At 38.6% G+C, this 22,038-nt stretch overlaps 1 protein-coding gene across 5 annotated transcripts in view; it reads right to left on the reverse strand.

Annotated features, from left to right (window-relative positions):
* cdh12 (cadherin 12) overlaps positions 1 to 22,038 on the reverse strand; it is an 868,710-nt gene that overhangs the window by 583,398 nt on the left and 263,274 nt on the right. The window contains exon 1 of one of the 5 annotated variants that reach the window (XM_062977608.1): positions 15,711 to 15,733. The exons of the other annotated variants lie outside the window; for them this stretch is intronic. The gene's annotated coding sequence lies outside the window, so the exon portion shown is untranslated. Of the gene's footprint in view, positions 1 to 15,710; positions 15,734 to 22,038 lie in introns of those variants that run through there. 5 annotated transcript variants of the gene reach the window in all.

The following is a 22,038-nucleotide window of genomic DNA, read 5'->3' on the forward strand; positions in this document are numbered from 1 at the left end:
CCCTGATTTTGTGGTGGGAGATCTCCTGTTCAACAAAGAGCAGCAATGACTGTCTGGTTTATTGCTTCCATGGTGGCAATTCCTGTCACGCATCACTGCTCAGCCATTCCCAATCACTACTGCCATGAAAAAATAACCCTTTCACAATAGTAGACCATGATAACCATAGACCCAACCAGCACTCAATTGCCTGTTTCTTGGGGGATTTCAGAGTAAAACATGGTATATTGTGAGTCTATTAGGGGTGTGTGATTTGTCAAAAACTCATCCCATTTTCAGTCCCATCCCCCCTTCCATTTATTGAGGAATTCCCAAAATCAGGAGGGCTAAATTACAATTTCTCGATCAGTCCATCAGAAGTTCCATCTTTTGCTCCAGGAAGAACCAGCCCATTGGTGACAGTGGAGGAAATCGTGAGGCTCCTCTTTCCATCATTTATTATTTATTTATTAGTGACATTTATATCCCGCCCTTTTCACCCCGAAGGGGACTCATGGCAGCTTACAAGTTATATATACATACAATATATTACATTATTAGTATAGCACAATATAAGCACTATATAAGCAATATATATTAATATATTGTACTATATGACTATATTGCAATATTATTAGTAATACTGCATGTAATATAAATATACAATTATTATAGTGTATTACTATTATTACATTGTATTACATCATAATATTATTATCAATAATATATGTATATACATATATATACATATATAAAGTTTAGAACTAAATTTTATGGCTACTGGGATGAAAATGGTCACACTTGGAGGATACATTTATGACTGCAAGCCCCCAAGTTTCAGAACCTTTGAGTCATTCACTGATTTTTAGTAATTTTTTAAAAAGTTTCTACAAATAAAGGAGGAAGGCTGCTGGATCATTACAAAGCACACACACACAATCCAGAAAGTAGGGCTGAAGAAGGAGTAGCAGAGAGTCAGGTTTTTTTTCCTAAACCTATACCACATGCATTCAACTATTAAGACATGGTCGCCTGTTAGCACTTTAACTGTGCTAGCAGGTGACCAAACAACAATTTACTCCAAGACCTGCCTGGCACATTATGGACTTCTTTTGGATCTGTTCATCCATGCTGCCTCTTAATTCCCTTGCATTGTGCACTTTGTTCCTCTGCATTTGCACTTTGTTAAATTTGAGGGGGCAGAGAAGGCTGGAGGTAATTGAAATTTGTAGGGTGGAGGAGGGGAAAGAGTGGGGAGAAGAGCCAATTTTGGTGAAGGGCTGTCAACAACTATTATTGGGCCATGAACTGAGGGCAGGGAGGGAATAATGGGGGAGGGGGTTCCAGGTATTGAGGGGCCCCCATAGAAGTAAAATTGGGGAGGGAAAAATACAGGAAAGGGAGGCCCAAACAACCAATTCGGCTTAGGGAAAGAGAGAGAATACTTATAGTGCCAAAATGGTTTTCCAACATGGTAAAACTAAGTACCTAGGAAGGCAGTTCCTCTGGATTAAGGGTGGCGCTGTTAACAGAAAAATAACAATAATCCAAGACTTAATCCTTGATGAGCATGCAGACCTGGTGTTCATAACAGAGACCTGGTTGGATGAGGGTGGCGGCGGCAGGTGGTTAATCTTGCTCTACTTTGTCCTCCAGGATACTTCGTGTAGCACCAACCGAAATCTGGAGGGTGGGGAAGCGGAGTCACAGTAGTCTATAAGGATTCTATCTCTCCACCAGGTGACCCATCCCACAGTCAATCTCATGAGTGTATCAATCTGAGGGTAGGTGACCGGGACATAATAGAGATTCTGTTAGTGTAGTGACCCCCCTCACTGCATGTCTAAGTTAGCTGGGGTGATCTTGGGCCTGCTGTTGGAATCCTAGTGGTTTATAGTGCTGGGGGGCTTCAATGTCCATGCAGAGACCACCGTGTTGGGAGTGACTGAGGACTTTATGGTCACCATGGAAGTCATTGGGCTGTCCCAATTAGTATCTGGTTCTACCCAAAGAGCCAGGCACATGCTGGATTTGGGCACCCAAATCCCCTGAATGATATTGGGTACACCCCTAGTGCCTATGTTATGGGTCCTCTCCACCACCACTATTATTATCATGATGGCACAGATGCAATACCAAGTCATTTTCCATTGCCTTGGACAGACAAATACGTATGGAAATTATGCTTTTCTGACAGGATTTAAATTTGTGTGTCAAATACTGGATAGTTTAACTGTTGTGAATTTGTAAAGAACTGACCTGAATTGTGTCTCTCAGCTGTATTAGTTCTAATAAAGTTTAGAACTAAATTATCCACTAGTATCTGGACATCCCAATTACTCAGATGCAGTGTTCACTTAAGCAAACAATCCCTAACAGTCTTTACTACACACACACACACACACACACACACACACACACACACAAACATTTAAATGTTAATTTCTATATATACCTGTAAATGTTGTAAAAATGTAATGAAATATGGGAACTGGCCCTAAGGAAAGAAAACATACCTTCTCAAATATCATGTAATCTGTTTTGTCATTTCAACACCTCAATGTATCTGAAATTTAACTTGCAACTTTCCTATATATGAAGTGTGTTTTTAGCCTTGAGCTTATTCTATGAATATTAGTATTAAAAAGTATGTAAAGCACTACAATCACCTGTAATAATCAGTCCGTGGCAGACTGCTTGTCTATAACAAATTTTGTATTCCTGCTGCTAATAGCTCCAAGTTGGATGCACTTACTAGAAATAGCACTTGATCTATCATTTTGTACAACCCACTGAAAACACTATTATTAGGAAGTTTACAAGCATAAATAAGCATGTTTTTTCTTTTTAAAAAGTCCACTGCCAACTGTTTTCTAATGAACAATTTCTCATGGAATGATAAAACTGGGGGAAATTGTTCTGTTTAGGAATGAATGACCTAATTCTGAACATGATGCATTTCAAATGCTATCACACCTGGGCATCCAGCTAAATTAGAAGTGGATCCCCTGCTGGCTATCATGACTACAGACAAATTAAATATAGCTACCAGTAGGTATTTGTGGTGTTAAAATTTGTTATTGGGCGTATATAATTGGTCACTGTGAAATTACCAATCTTATCAAACTTTAAAAAATTGTTTAATAATGCATCCTGGCCATGTTTTACATTTATCACTATTTTCTCACAATGCCTAGCCAATCGTCACATCTACCTCAAGAACAAATGGCATGTGTTCTCCAGTTAATTTTTAATGGATATTAAAAATATGAGTTAAGGAGAGAGAAACTGAGAGGAGCATGAAGTCCTTTTCTCTGATTAGGTTGAGGGAAATGTGAGAAGATTCTGGTGAGATCTGAAATCGGCCATGTGCAAAAATATTAGAAATGGCAGGATATTTTTGTTTTAACTTGAATACTTTTGATAACATAAATTTGGGTTGCCTATAGTCATCTTATTACTAACTGCACATTGCTTGAGCAGCATGAAAAAATGACAATTTAATCTCTCCTTCAAATAATTCTCTGAAAAAAGTAAACATTTGATATCTAGTAGTGGTGCTAACACTCATGCAATGAAAACCAGAAGAATGGCTTTGTAAACACATCTTTTTTGGCTAGCAACTCTTTCCATCTGAGACAGATGTTCAGTTGTCCTTAAACTAGAGGGTGAATATGTGATTTTTGCAGTGTTAAATATGTGTTTTACCACTGAACAATGGACTTTGGATGTGCTGACAAATTTTTATATTGATGTGATGTCCACTAGTTAACCAGCCATGCTCAGCCTGAACAAGGGGCCTAGGAAAGTCCAAACTGTGGCCTCTCCTAAGCCAGGAAACTCCTCAGCCTGATCTACTTTGGAGGATTGTGAGGAGAAAGCCAGCAAAAGGAAGTAGACTGTGTACTCATTTGGTATTCCCCCTATCACCAGTCATGGGGCAGGGGAGCAAGGGGCATGCAACCGGTCACACTCAGCCTGAATGTGCATGTGTGCATGCTGACAAAAGAAAGAAAAGCCTTTCTCCTTGCTGCCCTCTGTTGCCCCCTGCATTCCTTCTGGCCTCCTGCCATACATCATTAAGAAAGGGAGAGTCTCCAGCTTCTCTCCTCCACCCCCCACTCTGCCCCACCTTGCTAGCCAGAAGGGGGGCAAGAGAAAGAAGAAGTATGACTGTGCCCCAGCCTGGAGCTTTGCAGTGACAGGAAGGAAAGGGAGGGAGGGAGGGAGGGAGGGAGGGCAGGGGCATGAGGAGAAAGTGGTAATGAGACTTTCCTCCAATTGAACATTGCCCTAATGATTTGCCCCGTCCTGTGTGTGCTCATCCTCCCGGTCCAGCCCACAATGTGTCCCCAAGGAAAAAGGTTTGCCCATGCCTGATCTACACTGTTGATGTAATGCAGTTTGACACCTCTTAAACTGTTATAGCTCATTGCTGTAGAATCTTGGGAGCTGTACAGAGGTCAGAAACGTTGTAAAATGACAAACCCCATATTAGATAGTATTGAGACACAGCATTTAAAAGGGTATCAAACTGCATGACCCTTCTACACAGACCCTAAAATCTGAGAGAAACTGGGATGAGGGATGGTTAGATGACCCTTACAGAAAATGTGATCTGAAATGCATCATTGGCTGAAAAACATGTGTTAAAAAGCTGTTCTTATAATTTGAGATTGGCTGGAAAATGTGCATGTTCACATCACTGTATATCCAGTACTCAAAAAAAAGAAAAAGAAAAAAAAAGGACTTCATTGTGATACAATGGTGTGGACTGCTTCAGTGCATGTGTACATTTTAAAATACCAAAACAGCTGATGAGGGCTATAAACAGATGGAGCCACAGACACACAGGTAACTACATGGTAGCACAAATGGAAAGCGATTCCCATGAAAATTCTCTGCAAACATTCCTTTGTTCTATATTTATGAAATTAAACACAGCTTGAATTTACACAGTGGGCACCAGCATGGCAGGCAAATTACCCCAAAGGGAAGCGAGGTTCAAGAGGGCAAACATAAAGGCAGCAGGAGGTTGAAGACAGGTAATGACAAGAAATCTGCTTGTGTACACTTTCTTATATCCACATCAGTGTTTATGACGTCCAGCATATCTTGGATAATCAATTAAAAAAAAAAAAAAACTTCTGGCAGATGTCCTGCAGTCATTTTGCGGATTTCTAAAATCCACTACAAACAAACCTTTCAGGACACCAGGGGACTATGTGTCAGGAATGACAGCTCCATGTTTGAACCTGCTTTCAACCACAATTTTTGTGCCACTTATTTGTCCTGGATTATGGGGCTTCTTGGAAGGGCCCCAAGAGAAATAATAATTCTTTATTTATTTATTTATTTATTTATTTATAACCCACTTCCATCTCCCTGGGGGGACTTGGAGCAGTTCACATGGGGACCAAGCCCAATCAACAGATTAAAAAAATATGACAACAACATATGACAACAATAACACTAAAATAATATTCATAAAATACATCAGTGAGCATTATACAACTTCAGATGCTGTTAGATGCCAAAATGACATTTTTTTATTTATGGAGACATTTTAAACTTAGATGTTTCTGCATATTTTTGGTAGTTTTGTTTGGTTTTCAGCTACCGAGATTAGATATATATCCTCTGTAAATCCAAATTGGATGAAATGTTGTTTAAAAATGGTTTATATTCTTAAGTCAAATACTATAATCTATATATCATTATGTCTCTGCTTGCTGGATAAGCATATTACAGTACTAGTAAACTGTAATATTTAGTGATATAGATTTGATACACCTTATTCAAAATGTTTGGCATGAGAAATGTTTTGAATTTCAGATTTTTTTTAAAGAAAGATTTTGGGATACTTTTATTTGTAGATGTGTGCATAATGAGGTATCTTGGAGATATCTGAATGAAATATGACATGAAATTCTAAACATAAAATACAGTTATGATTTTATATACACATTATCTGTATAGCTTGAAGTAATTTTGTATAATTTTCTTTTTATGGGGACAACTATCCTTACATTTTGTATTTTACATATTTTAATTCATCTAACAAAGTTTATGTACATTGAATCATTAGAAAAGAAAGGTATTACTAACCCAGATATCCATGTGAATTTTTCATTATTTTAGATTTTTGAATTCTGGACAGAGAAAACTCAACTTGTATGTAATATTAAAGGATTGTAAGGCATGACATCACTGAACTGAATTTCACCATCTATATATAAATGAGTGATGGCATCACGGCAACCAACAAAACAACAAAACTACAGGCCCCCCAACCTCGAAATTTGACAACACAACCCATCATCCACAACTCTAGGTTGATACAACAAAAAGAAAAGAAAAATAAAGTCCTAATTAGAGGGAAAGGAATAATTGTTTTTATCCAATTGCTGCCAGTTAGAGGACTAACCTCTGCCCACTTGGTCTCCTAGCAACCAACTCAGCCCAGGGGACAGGCAGACTTAGGCCGCGGCCTCTTCCACAGATTATCTAATTTGCGCTGGATATATGGTAGTGTAGATGCAAGGCCCTTCCACACAGCTATATAACCCATTTGTAATCTTATATTATCTGCTTTGAACTGGGTTATCTTGACTCCACACTGCCATATAATCCACTTCAGTGTGCATTCTATACAGCTGTGTAGAAGGGGCCACATACTTTGCCACAGCAATGCGTGGCCGGGCACAGCTAGTGATTTTATAAATCAACCAAAAAGGTGGAGTGTGCCATTCCTAGGGCAATGACATGATGATGTGCATTGTTACACTTTTTCCCATAATACCTAGATGCAGCCTAGGAGGCCATGCTTTCCATGGCTGACTTCTTACTCTATGAAAGCCTCTCTGTATTTAGGAGGTTTCCATACCAAATTTATGATAAGCAGTACCTCTATGAATAAAGCTCTATTAAGATATGTCAGAGAAAGATGTTGAATTAATTGTGTGCTGTCCTTCCATACAGATATTCTAATGGGTACAATTTACCACAGAAAAAAGGAGAAAGCAATATGACTTTTCCTTTCTCATTTTATTTGATGGAAATGAAATTTGAAGGTTTTGATCACACTCTGTTATCATACTATTTATATTCATAAACTATAACTGTAGCCAAGCAGAAAGTATTATTCTGCAAAAATAATGCTTTTGTATGGAGTTGTATTTTTGTAACACTTGAAGCTAGGAAAGGCTTATGGCTAGTCTAGTGTATATCTGATGTCTTTTATAAGATATGGTTATTGAACCTTATCATATCACATCTATATACATGCTAGCAAGAAATAGGCTAAAATAATGAAGGGATTTTTTTTCTCTCCAAAACCAGAGAAGCACACATTTTTGGGGGAGTCGTATACTGATTTTCCACCTTTCCAGCTTTTAGACTGTTGTCTTGTGACAGAGTAATCTTAATCTTGATGAAGATGGAAATGATGAAGAATGATAATAACAGCAACAATGTCTGCACACAGTAACTTATATTGTTACTTGGAAAGAACCCTGAAGTCCAAAAGATAATTTTGTGGTGAGCATTCTGAGACTTAAAGTGCAAAAGTGATTTTTCAAATCTCTGGGGTAATTACATTGACTTTTATGACACTTATTTCTGAGTAGATATGTAAAAGATTACCCTGCTGGTGGTTTACATGGAGACATAGAAGCAACAGATTCTTCTAGTTAGAACAAGACCATCAATGTTATCACACCAGGGCTTTAAAGCAGGCAGCCCTGCATTCCTGCCTCCTGCAGAATTCTCGGAAATGCAGTTTGAGAAGGCGAGGACCTCTGAAGCTGAGAATTCAAAAGGCCCTGCCATAAACTACATTACTCTGAACTCTGCAGGCGGCAGAAATGTGGGGCTGTTTACTTTAAAGACCTAGCATGATAACGTAGTATATCTGTTGTATAGTTACTAGGGTTGTGTGTTTACTTCAGAATTTCTTTGAATTCAGATCTAATATGGAAGTTTAGCACTTTTGAAGTGAGTTCTGACCCACCTACTTGTTGCCCCCCTCCCCCCCCCCCCCCCCAATATTAAGAATTTGAGTCAAAAGCAGCTGTGGCGCAGGCTGGTGAGCAGTCATCTGCAATAATTCACTCTGACCATGAGGTCATGAGTTCAAGGCCAGCCCATGTCAGGGTGAGCACCCATCAATTTTAAAAAATAAAATAAAATAGCCCCTGCTCATTGCTGACCTAGCAACCCAAAAGATAGTTGCATCTATCAAGTTGGAAATAAGGTACCACTTACAAAGTGGGGAGGCAAATTTAACTAATTTACGACGTTGGAATGGGGAAGGTTAAATTGCCTCTGCGTCTGTCTTGGTTCTATGTGTATATGGGTATTGAATGTTTGCCCGATAGATAGATAGATAGATAGATAGATAGATAGATAGATAGATAGATAATGTGATCCGCCCCGAGTCCCCTTCAGGGTGAGAAGGGCAGAATATAAATATTGTAAATAAATAAATAAATAAATAAATAAATAAAGGAGCCTACGATTCTTAATCCTCTGATGTCTTAGGATGTAGCTGTGACCAAACCCTGCTAAGAGGTGAAGCCAAACCTGTTGGCATGCCTCTCAGCCAATCAAGGCTGATGGAGGAGGGAGGGGGAGGCAGAGGTGGAGATCGCTCTTGTAGTCTTTAAAGTATGTTTTAAAAAACTTTGACAATTCCCAAAAATCTGTGGATGCGTGAAACCTTATTAAACTTGATAGGCAAAGAGTGATAAATGTGTTCTACCACTGTAGCAAGTTTCACCCCAATAGCTTTAAAAATGAGGGAGAAAAGAGCCCTTGGTTTTCCCCATTTATAGTAATTTAATGAGAAGTGAGGAGAAGCCACATGCCTGCACTAAAATACATTTCCCAGAATGCATTGAGCTGGAGCAACTGGCTGTGGCATTGAGAGACAGTCTAATTAGTGTAATATATATACAACCATGGAATCTGCAAAGAGTAATAGTATAAATCTGTGCTAAGTTGTGTGGTGGAGTATCAATAGGGGAAGCATATTAATTGGATGTCAGGAGAGTTTGGGTGGTGACCTATATGGATGTGTTTTGAGGGTCCTCTCCAACTCAATAGAAGAAGCAAATGGATGTCAGGAGAGTTTGGATGGTACCTTTCTGCCTAGAAGGGGATCAGTCTAGATGTCTCTTGATGGTGTCTGTACTATGATTTCTGTTTCTCGGTTATAAATGGCAGTTTCTAATTGGTTCTGCCATAAAAACCACGGTGAAAATTATTGCACTGCTAAAACTTTGTCTTTGTGCAAGTGACATCATCCTATATATATTGTATAGTGCATTTTGCTTTGTTGTGTCTCCATCAATTTAACACAGTTTCTGCCACAAAAACAAAGTTTCTTGAGTAGAACAATGACTTTCAAAGTAAAGACCACACAATGAAACAGGAAGTAACACTTTCAAACCAGGGACAGATTTTCTTTATTATTCAGCAATTTTTATAAACATTTTGAAAATTTGCCAAACATCTGTGAATAAGTCAAATGTTCAGAAATTTGGTATGCTAACAGGGAGAAATGTGTTCTACCATTGTAGCAAGTTTCACCACAATAGCTTTAATAATGAGGGAGATATGAGCCCCTGAAGTTTCCCCACTGGCAATGATGTCTTCCTTATTGAGCATGCATGACTGCTATTAACAATGTTTCATAAAGTTTTGAACTGTTTACCTTCAAAATTTGGAAAGGACTTTCAACGCTTTTATTCGAAACGGAGGAAACACTCTCATAATAGACCTATCTGATGTATGAAAACACTAAAATCTAAAGAAGAAAACTGGGAAACACAATGGATAATGACGAATCTACAAAAAGTATTTATTTATTTACAGTATTTATATTCCGCCCTTCTCACCCCGAAGGGGACTCAGGGCGGATCACATTATACACACATAGGGCAAACATTCAATGCCCATAAACACATCAAACAGAGACTGAGACAGAGACAGACGCAGAGGCAATTTAACCTTCTCCTGAGGGGATGTTTGATTCTGGCCACAGGGGGGAGCAGCTGCTTCATCATCCACTCTGATGGCACTTCCTCATTCCAGGTCGTAAATTAGTTAAACTTGCCTCCCCACTTTTATAAGTTGTACCTTATTTCCTACTTGATAGATGCAACTATCTTTCGGGTTGCTAGATCAGCAACGAGCAGGGGCTATTTTTTATTTTTAATTGATGGGTGCTCACCCCGCCATGGGCTGGCCTCGAACTCATGACCTCATGGTCAGAGTGATTTATTGCAGCTGCTCAACAGCCTGCGCCACAGCTCGGCCCCACTTCCCTAAGAGGACAATGGGAAATCCCTTTATATTTTTCCTTTTTATTTTTCTTTTTTTAATATATTTTTTATTTTTTACTATTTTTTCTTCCTTCCCTTTTGTTCTTTTTTTGTTTTGTTTATTCTTCAGCACCTTCCCCTCACTATCCTTTACTTATTATGTTTTCCTAGCTTTCACTGTAATATTACTTATAACATAATAAAAATTATTCAAAAAAATTGGAAAGGACTTTAGAAACAAAGTGCCGGTGACCCCTACTTTTGAACACAGTTTGGAAACTTTTTTTTTTTGGATCACACATGCCTAGTAGTTACATTGTGCTTGATTCATAATTGGATAATCTCTTTTCATTGATGGGAGAATTAATCAATATTAATACTATTCTGCCATTATTTCTTGTGTGATTCCACTGTAATTGCAATGCTGGGAAATGAGGGAAGGTCTTAAGAGAATGCTGAAACTGTGTAACAGTACAGTTGCACCAAAACACAACTAGGAAAGTGATGCTGTGTGGAAAGCTGATTGTGGAAATTCACATCACCAAATCATAGGCAAAGCACAATTGCCTACTGGGTGAAAGTGAGGGTGAAAGTGATTGTTCTAATAATAGTTTTGCTTAAACAGTGTGTTTGCCGCAAGACCACAGGCTGGTGTGATAAAGTCTTAAAAACATTACAGATGATACCTCTGTCTTCCTCTATTTAACCTGTTCACTGGACTACTTAGAAGAACAAATAGGCATAAATAAATCAACATATGGAGATTCTTTAAAGTCATCGAACCATAGATTCAGAGTTGGAGGAGATCACAAGAGCCATCCAGTCCAATCCTCGATCATGCAAAATCATACAATTAAAGCATTGCAGTAAAAAACTAAGATGTTTCATGAGGCCTCGCATGATTAGCCAAGGGGAAACATTATTTTCCATGCCCAAGCACTTCAACCCCACCATATAAGTTATCATTGGAAAGTGTAGTAGCATGAGGCATCTAAGTGGTATGAGACACAATTTGTGGCTTTGTACAACTGCTAGTCACAAGTCTTTTTTGTTGAGGATTTGCTTTAGTTTTGTTTGTGGAGATTGAGTCAACATGGAATAGTCTTAATTCTGGTCTTAAACCAGAATAAATATTGATAAATATTTTCTGATAAATATTGTTGCTGTTATTGAGATGTTAAATATATAATTTTTAAAGCCACTTCTAATGCTGCACAATCAAAGAAAAATGTATTAATGTTAATTAATGCTAAAGTTTTAAATTGTGCACCTAGGAGCAATGATATTTCCCATAGTCCCTTTCCTATCACATCTTTGGAAGCTCTGTTCCAAATGCTTCTCTATTAGTAGGGTGCTGTGCATTTCCCTGATTCTATTCCTTTATAATTTCATTAGTTGACTTTGCCTTGTTCTTCTGGGAAACGCACTGTAATGAACATTGAAATTGTCCAATGTTTGTTTGTTTAGCTAGCACAATTTCCATGTGAATATAAGGGGGCGGGATAGGAAATCACATTCCAGAAAGAAATGACATGGTTTTTAATCTTTCCAGTTCTGAAAGCCTTGGGCTGTTTTCACTAATAGAAATAGTTCATTTTCTGTTTGGTTTTGAACTCTGGAACATACCAAACCAAGATTACACATTTTCCAGATCATAAGGAAGGTCCATTATTTTTATTAATATATTTCTATTCTGGTATATAATTGGTTACATTTTATCTTATAGAAGCACACATGGCCTTCTATGTGTACTGATCTAATTAATTCCCTTTGGCATTTTCTCTAGATTCAAGTGTAACATTTCAGTGGCTGTCACTTCTACCTGCCTTGTCTAACTGGCAAACTAACATGGAGGTAAAGCTAATGCAATTATTTCCACCCCACTTCTAACATCTGTGTTTCTTTTTCAACAAGTTGCTAATGGATCAGAGTGTGTTGGGGGGGGGGGTCTTATCTGTGAATAGCCCTAAAGCAAATATGGTCTGTCATCTGCCATTATAGAACAGTTCCTAGATGAAATAGCATGTCAATGACTTGTGTGGGAGGCTAATGGATGAGATGTGAGAGGAGTAAGACTTGGAAGACAGCATACACTGCTTAGTTTCGCCATTCAAATATTGACCTTCTAGGGGTTACAATTTTGGATTTAAAATTCTTCCTAAATCTTCTGTTTCAAGGAACAGAATTGTGCCATATTGGATGTTTCAGCTGGATGAGTTATCAAAACTGTGAATGAGCTGAACCTGGTAATCATAAAAGTGCTTGTTGTCTTTTGTCTCCAGCTGGTCTTGTTACTAGAGATCTAACATTTAGAGATGAGCAAAAAAGTCAGTTTCACTTTGTTCCACCTTGAAATTTTCTTCACTCTGATGTTCATGCTATTTTATTTATTTCAAAGCATTAATATACCACTTTTTATTTTATAAAAATGAAAAAATATACTCAGATAGTATTTATTTTTAAAAAGACAGTTAATACATAACAGTTGTTTCTAATATGAAAAGGAACAGAGATAGATAGAATATGTTTAAATATTATTTGATGATGAGAAACCAGAACAATCAATAATATTTTGAGTTATGTTGGGTAGGGAGAAACTTTTTAAAATAGAAAATGCCATTTTATGTCTTGGGCTGTGGCGCAGGCTGGAGAGCAGCTGCAATGAATCACTGTAATGAATCACTCTGACCAGGAGGTCATGAGTTCGAGGCCCACTCGGAGCCTATGTTTGTCTATCTTTATGTTAAAAGGCATTGAATGTTTGCTTATATGTGTAATGTGATCCGCCCTGAGTCCCCTTCGGGGTGAGAAGGGCGGAATATAAATGCTGTAAATAAATAAATAAATAAATTTTCCAACAGTTGATTTTTTTTAATAGATGGGACAATGGGCAAATTATATGCTCTTGTCCAAGGGAATAAAAAGGAGGAAGATGCTATGCTTCTATGAGATGCCTTCTTGGAGGAGGTAGATTTGGACTTAAATTAATGATTAATAGTTCAATAATTGCAAGAATTTGGATTTTATTGTATAAACACACTGTTCTACTACAGTGATAGTGAGTGCATAAAGAACACATTGAGCAATGTCAATATCACATCTTTTTCATTACTGCAATTGCACTATTTTATCAATACGTATGTGGTTCCTTGATTTCACTTCTGCACAGACACACAACCTTGCCTTCACACATTCTTGCTGTTCCTTAATTTTTAATTATTAGTTTCATTTCAGTTTAATTCCAGCATATACAAGAGAAAATATAAATATAAACTATAAAAGAAAAAGAGAACTGACAGATTGGGAATAAATAGGAGGAAGGAGAAGAAGGGAGAGATCTCACCCACTGATGTTACTTTACTGCTAGAATGATGGTCCAAGCACAGAAAGGACCCATCACACCACAGGTGACAGGAATGTTGTGGGATTGGGAACTGTTGATGGGTTTTACACATTAGTAGTTAGGGATGGGAGAATCTCTGGAGGGAATCAGACAACAGCAGTATGCCTGTGTTGTCATGCTGCAATTCCAATTTGCTTGCCTACTGTGAAAATATGCTCAGACAGGTTTTTTCATGTCAGGAGCGGCTTAAGAAACTGCAAGTTGCTTCTGGTGTGAGAGAATTGACTGTGTGCAACGACATTGCCCAGGGGACGCCCAGATATTTTGATGCTTTACCATCCTTGTGGGAGGCTTCTCTCATGTTCCCGCACGGGAAGCTGGAGCTGACAGAGGGAGCTCATCTGTGCTCTCCCTGGGTTGGAATCAAACCGGCAACTTTCAGGTCAGCCACCCAACATTCAAGTCATTAGTTCTGCCGGCACAAGGGTTTAACCCATTGTGCCATCGGGGGCTCCATTCCTCAGATGGTTAACAAGCAATAACACAAAACTTCTGGGTTGTTGTGAATTTTTCGGGCCGTATGACCATGTTCCAGAAGCATTCTCTCCTGACATTTCACCCACATCTATAGCATGCATCCTCAGAGATTGTGAGGTATATTGGAAACTTAGCAAGGGAGACACAAAACGTCTCTCTGGATGGTCAAATCGCTCAGTTTGGCTTTCTTCCAGATTTTAACATGTGCTGTCTAATACTACTGGGACTTGTGATACAACAACATCCAGAGAAGAACATGTTTCTATCAATTCATGTAAATCAATTAATAATTATTATTAATATGATGTATATGTAAATCAATCTACTTAAAATTGTGTATTTATATATCAGAACTTGAAAAAGTATGGTTTTGGTCAACAACTCGCCAAATCCAGCTTTTAGCATAGTTAGCTTTCATAATGGCTGATGGATTTGAGTAATTCTAGTCAGGGAACTTTTAAAAACTCTGTGAGGCTGCATTGCAAATCCTAGATTCATACTTACACAGAGACAACTTCTCGTATTAAAAATGAAATATATTAAGGTATATATATGTGCACACACATGGTGCATATATGAACTCCTGAACCAGTTACATGAGGCATTTTTCATGCCGTGCAGCTACAATTGCAGGACATATAAACCAGATTTGAAATTAATATTTGGTAATGTTTACAGTCAACACAGATTTCTAACTTTGGGTATTTTCAAACTATACCCAGACTGACCTTATCTAAAATTTGAACACACACATACAGAGATGTTAAGAAGAAGAAAAGGTTTCATGTTGAATGAAAAAATAACATTGGGATTGTTTTGTTGGATCAAAGCAAGAAAGCCCATCTCAGAAGTTTTCATGAAAAACATGGATGATTGCCCATTATCTATAAAATTAACCTTTAGAAAAATGCTTAAAACTATAAAAGTTTTAGCTTTCATGAATGGCACTCAAGTGGCAAAGTTATTTTTTTTTTTGTAATTTCATCACACCTGTCATGGACATATTTATTCAAAAAAGCATTTGATTTTTTAAAGCTGATTTTTTTCCCCAGAGGCCACAGGTGTTTTCAGCTTCCTGTGGCCATTTAAAATATTACATTCAGAAGTAGTTCTTCACATTGCCAATGAAAATTTTAATGCTAATTGAATTTCAATTCATATTTAAGTGGGATCAAACTGCATTAATTCTACAAAGTAGATGCAGTCTGAGTTTCTCAAATTCTTGTTTTTTTTTTAACTGGGATGTTATGCAATTTGCTTAATTTATGCCACTTTTCACTTTGATTAATATATGTAAGATTATTGCTTGCCCTTACTTATATCTTAGCTGTTCATATTTTAAAACATATATGTCAATTTATGTGTACTTTATTTCCTGGAAGTGTCCCATAAACCTTGCAAATGTGCAAGGTTTGGGATATGCCAAATGATATTTTCAGTGAGACTGTTGAGACAAATAATTTTCCCCATATTTAGTTCATGCAAATGTACTCATAAGACATATAGCCATTTGTAGTGAACCTTACCTATTTGGCCTGGGATGAAGCCTTGGTAACAGTGAGTGGGGCAGCCTCCATTTTGTTGAGGAAGGCCAGGCAGCCATCTTGAGTGTAGTTAGAAAGGGGGAGGAGCTTAGAGAGAGATTCTTAGGATTGGCCAACCAGAGCAGATGGGAGGAGTCAAGTCTGTGAGTGCAGAAAAAAAAAGAGCTCCAGAGAGTTCTGGTCTGAGGTTTGAAGAAGAGAGTTCTGTTTGAGGGTTTGAAGAGAGCAGTTTGGTTTTGGAGTTGGGAGAGTGTGTGTGTGAGAGAGAATTGAAAGCTGTGGAAACTGACAGGTTAAGTCAGGCAGTTTGGATCTCTTGGGGGAGATAACTCAAGGAATTGTGTCTCAATATGGGTCGGTTAATAGAAGGACTCTAGGTTAGAGTTAAGTAACAACCCAGGGGAACTCGTGACTATTCTCAGCAAATAGAGCGAGGGTTTTTGTGACCAATAGATAGATTGGTTAGTTGGAACTGATTGAAACTAAGTGAAGTAGTTCTGAAACATACGACTAAGTTAAGCTGAAGAACGTCTGTAACCGATTACGCTTATGGACCTCTCTGAAGTAATCATTTACCTGTTTTTAAGAAAATAAATTGTTATTCTATTTTCAACTTTCAAGAGCCTCCACAGTATATATTTTCCATCAAGAAGACTTAATGAAAGTTCCAGCAATACAACAATAAAATACCACAGAAAAGCCTCATAGTGAACATCAGTTTGGGAGCCTGGGGCAAAAATGGCGTGGGCAGAAAATGGGAGGAGTTTGCCTCAGACACATTTAACAACAAAAATCCTAAAGACATTTTAGGTTGGTGGCAGCTACCAGTTTTAAAAGCAAATCTGTTATAATCAGCCTAGTCTCCCCGCTTTGCTCATTTCCCTTTATATTGGTGGCAGAGGTGGGTTATTATTATTATAAAAAGATTCCCCCCCTGCCATCGTTCTTTTATACCATTACATTTAAGGATTATATTTTCTCTGCATTTAGCTCTGGACAGAATAAAATTATTTTGTTGAGTCCCATGAGACAATGGCAAGTTCATTAACACTCAAATTCCCAGCACGTTAACCCTTGCGATGGGAATATGGAGAAATACAACCTACAATCAATCTAAACGATTAACTTGCCAGAAGAAAAAACAGGGAATATCAAAGGGTCAACACCATAGATGCCTGAGAGGGTGGAATTAAATCAGGCATGACATACCCAAATGACAAGTCATTAAACTATGTTATATGTACTACAATTATGTCACCGATTTTGTTCTTCTGAAGTAGCTAAAATAGAATGGCAATCTGTAAGAGTATATGTATGTGTGTGCACACAGTGTATTACAGTTTCTTCTGGTTATAGTTGTCAAACTATGTCCCTTTAATTCAGTGCATGCATACGCAGAGTGGGAAAGAAACATCCACAAAGATGTAGTTAAGACTTTTGCTTTGCAAGCAGATTCAAGGTTCTTCCAAGCCAGGATTTCCCCCCCTCAAATGCTCTTCTTCTCTACTCTGAATCATTTACTGGTACTTTCCCCATCCTTTTTCCTAGTTTTCCATTAAAATACTTTCCTTGTTCCAGAAAAATTACTCCTTTTTGTTTTGCCTTCAAGATTTTTTGTAAAGGCTTGATTTATCAAAACTCCCTGGTGAGCACATTGCAAATCCGGAAGCAGGTAGAGAGATTGGAAAGCCATCACCAGAGGCTTTGGGGAGCCTCCGGTGGTGCAGTGGGTTAAACCCTTGTGCTGGCAGGACAGATGACTCAAAGGTAGTGTTGATGACCTGAAGGTTGCCAGTTCGAATCCAACTTGGGGAGAGCATGGATAAGCTCTCTCTATCAGCTCCATCTCCATGAAGGGACATGAGAGAAGCCTCCCACAAGGATGGTAAAAACATCAAAACATCTGGGCGTCCCCTGGGCAACATCCTTGCAGACGGCCAATTCTCTCACACCAGAAGCTACTTGCAGTTTCTCAAGTCACTCCTGACACACACACATGCCAAACCGATGCTCTGCATACCCTTCCTTTTTATATTGCACATTCATCAGGAAAAAATGTTTTTACTATATACACATACACATATGCATATATACATACAGGCAGGATTTGGCAAGATCCACCAGGCAGATGGCTTATATAACAAAAAGTCTTGTGTTTTTGTGGCTCAAAAGTCACTACTCATCTTTATGATGTCCAAGGACTTCTGTTGTTACCATGGGATGAACTGGTTTAGCTTTGTGCTAAGACAGTCCCACATTTCAGGCAGGGTGGGCAGCAGACTGGCTCCAGTGCAGACTGCTCCACTTTCCACATGAGCCAGCACTGCTATTTCTCTTTTTCTGTGTTTGTCAGTGTAGAGAAAATGACATATAAGGCCCCTGTTATCCCCATTGTCACTGAAGATGGCCGCAGAGTTCCTGACTGCCAAGGAGTTCCATGCTTGCATCAACAGAGGAGTCCATGTGACCAAGGAGAAGGAGGGGATATAATTCATTTTCTCCCTGGTTGTGTGAGCACCTCTGCTGATATCAGTTCATGATGCATGCAATGGCCAGCAGCAAGAAAGGGAAGGCGACCATCCAGCCACACCAAACCATTTTCAGTCCAGTTAGCTGTTGTAAGTTAGACACAGACTGTGTAGATACCTCCAAGACCTTTGGGACCAATCCTGAGAATTTCTGCTTCAGACTATCCCCAAAATAACTGGTTGGTGTAGATAAGCGAAAAAGGCTTCCCGCTCTTAAGGAGACTCCACAATCTTGAAAAACACTCTTTGTCTTTCAAATCAGTTTTGAATACAACAAAACTAATCAATTTCTAATACAACAAAACTATGAGTTGCTAAGATGGGAACACACACACATATTTGCATTTTTATAACGGGAGGGAAATGAGAGGATACAGTGCTAGGTGATATAGGAAAAGGAACTTTATAATCATCACCTTTATCCCAGTATGTAAGAGGACCAACCATTTAGCAGATAAAGCAAGGTTTGACCAAGTATGTGCATATTGGTAAAGTGTTACAAACAGACATGCCAAAATTTAACCATCTTTTTCAGCTATGTTTTCAGTAGCAGCCTGATGCCCAAATATTAACAGGATCTTATCTATATGCTGTACAGGGCTGGTCCTAACATTAAGTAAGATGAGGCAGTGACCTCAAGTGGTAAATGCTGAGAGTCTGGAGCTAAATATTGGAGAAGGAAATATCTCTGTGTTATGCGATCATCCCTGTTATCTTAATATACAGTTTAAGATGCTGTCCTGTTGCCAGTGATGCGAAAGGATTCCCCTGCTAGAGCAGTCAGTGTCTGTGCATACAATGGGAAACAATGTTTTGATATTTTCTCCTGGTGGAAAATCTATGGGGCAAACGCCAATATTGCGAAAAGCTTCGTGTTATAATTTCTGCAAAACTTGGAAATGCCACTATTATTGGACAACAACTCCTGGAATCCTCGTCAGCGTAGTCAGTAACATGAAGGACCTGCAGAGGGTTGAAAAGGTATTTTTTCATCCTGTAACTCCCACTAGCCATGTCGGCTGGGGTATTCTGAGATTATTGAGGTTTGTCATATGAGCCTGGCAAAGCAGAATTACAGTGGGATAATACCATGTTTAGCTGATACCATACAATGTCCTGCCTCCTACTGCTTTGCATTCTATGTGTTTATGTACCACACCTTGTAATTTAAAAGTAGAACCCATCAAAGGCTCTTGCTATGGCTGCCTTTCTATTATTACTGATTCCTTCTGTGTGACAGGTCCCTACTACTGCAGTTACAATATGCCAAGGGTCACCTGACAGTGGGAGTGATTCCCCCCCCCCAATACGCACACTATCCCCACATAGTGCATTTTTCTTTCCCCCCTTTTTCCTCTTTACAAGTAGTCCCAGTTGTGGCCCAACCTCCATTTAAGCTGAGGTGACCCTGAGGTAAGGCCCATTCAGCCTGTGATTACCCCTGCACCAGCCTTGCCAGAGGTGCAGCCAGAATTTGTCCCTGCATCTGCTTTGTCAGAGAATTCTGGATTTGGGCCTGAAATGCAACCAGAGTCTGTCCCAGTGGATTCTGGGACTAGAGACAGAATGGTTGCAAGTAGACAGTTTGAACCGCGTTCCTCTATGCGATCAAGGCCAGGCCTTCTGATGCCAGATGGACATTCCAGTTCAGATGCTGAAAATGATAACATGGGAAGGGCTAATGAGCTTGACAGGAGAGAAGCGATAACTCAACACCAGACAGAGAGGGAGTCTGTGCGAAGGAGTAGACGACTGCTTTTGAAGTGAACTAAGTACCATTCTCATGCTTTAAGGCCTTGAATTTCCCTTTAAAAGGTTTGCTTTATCTGACACAGTCAGAGGTGGCAACATTGCTAATCCAAGAGAGAAAGACCTTTGCTCCGTGTTCCTGTGTATTCCAGCTGTGTATCTTGCTTCAAGTTCCAGCCTCGCTTCGGCCTGTGAATCCAGTTGAATGTTCCAGTTACTTTGCCGTTTGAATTTCTATTCTAACCAAGACCCTCGCCTTGTGTTCTAGAATTGACTTTATACCTTAGACTATCTTGGAGTTTGATCCTGTTTTCTAGTCTTGTTTCCTGTGTTCATTTGGCTCATGCCTTGGAATTAATCTTGTTTGGACTATTCTTGAAAGCATTCTTAGGACTTACTTTGATATCCAGTTTGGACTTTGTTCTTTGAGAGACCTTTATAGACTTTTGTTTCAAGATTTTCTAGTACTTTGCACTTGTGGATTTAAACCCATTTGATTGACTCTGAACTTTGATTTTTGCTATTGCCTGCATATAACCTATTGCTTGCTTGCTTATATTCTGGGGCTCTAGTGTGGTTTTGAGGTGTCTATGTAGCCTAGGGGTGCAACAGTCCCCAAGTTTTGAACAAGATATGTTCTGTAGATTTGTTCTTAAATTGAATTTGTTTATATGTTGGAACAGCATATTTTTAGGTGTAACTCCAGCCAAAACAATTTTTGTTTAGCTTTGGATAGCATAGGGAAGGGTTAACACCCTTGTGGTGTTTATTTTGTTGTCCATGTCTCTGTTCATAAGTTTTTCCCTTACTTTCTGTCTTTGTGATAATTGTTTTTTGTAAAATTTGGCTTGTTGTGGAAACAAGGATTAGTGAGAAAACTTCAATGGGTGCACCTTTTCCCCATGACAACTCCTCAGGACTGAATTTCCCTTCCTGGGAGTAGCTTTCTCTCACTTTTCATTGTCTCGCCTTTATTCTTAACTATGAGTCATTTGTAAGTCAGATGTTTTTTAACTCGGAGACTGACCGTATTTTTTTCATATTGCCATAAGAGCACGTTGTTGTTGTTGTTGTTGTTGTTGTTTTGCACTACAAATAAGACATATGCAATGTGCATAGGAATTTGTTGGTATTTTTTTTCAAATGATAATCCAGCCCCTCAACAGTCTGAAGGATTTTGGACCAGCCCTCTGCTTAAAAAGTTTGAGGACCCCTGCTTTAATTTAGCCTAACTACACAGAAGAAGGCATTCCAGAATCACATACCATGGGTCTCAGAAAAGAAGAATCAACTTGTTTACATTATAATTCATGGCAGGATGTCTATCAGTAGTGGGCTAAGTATATAAAGAGATACATGAGATCCTAATGAGTGGAGTTTCATTAAAGAGGCGCGAGTTGTTATTTTCCCCCTTATGGTGGTGTTTTTTCTTCTTAACTGAAGTGCAAGACAAGTATATGAAAATAAGATGTGTTGGCAAGCTGCCAATGCCCTGTACCAGCTGCACTACCAGGTGGGACATTATGCTGTTTGACAGAAAAAAACAGTGCTCAAGTGCCTAATTCCATTGTTTGCTTGTAGCAGGCAGTGTGATTTTTTAAAAAGAGTTCATGGATAAGTTAACAGCAATTAATCCTTGTGTCAGGCAAGGCTGCATTTGTAAACCTTGTTAGTGGCTGCTAAGAAAAAAATAGCCCTTGTATTCCATAATCTCAAGTATGATTAAAAGTAGTATGATGAAAGGTAGTATTTTCACCCCTTCACAAACAACAAAAGTTTCCAATCCACAACGAGAAACACAAGGTTCCTGGAGTATGGGGAAGATAAGTTGCAGATTGTAACAGTTTTATCCATCCTAAATGTGGAATGGACAAAATGTGATACTCAATAATGTTTACTCAATAATGACAGATAGGTTATTGTTATATTCACTTGTGTCTGATAAAAACTACTTATTATAATCATTATCATTATTGTTGCACTACTTTTTGTCCAAAGCAGTGTTTACCTAAAAAGCAAAACAATAAAAAATG

Source organism: Anolis carolinensis, chromosome 4, assembly GCF_035594765.1.
Source record: "Anolis carolinensis isolate JA03-04 chromosome 4, rAnoCar3.1.pri, whole genome shotgun sequence".
Lineage (NCBI taxonomy): Eukaryota > Metazoa > Chordata > Lepidosauria > Squamata > Dactyloidae > Anolis > Anolis carolinensis.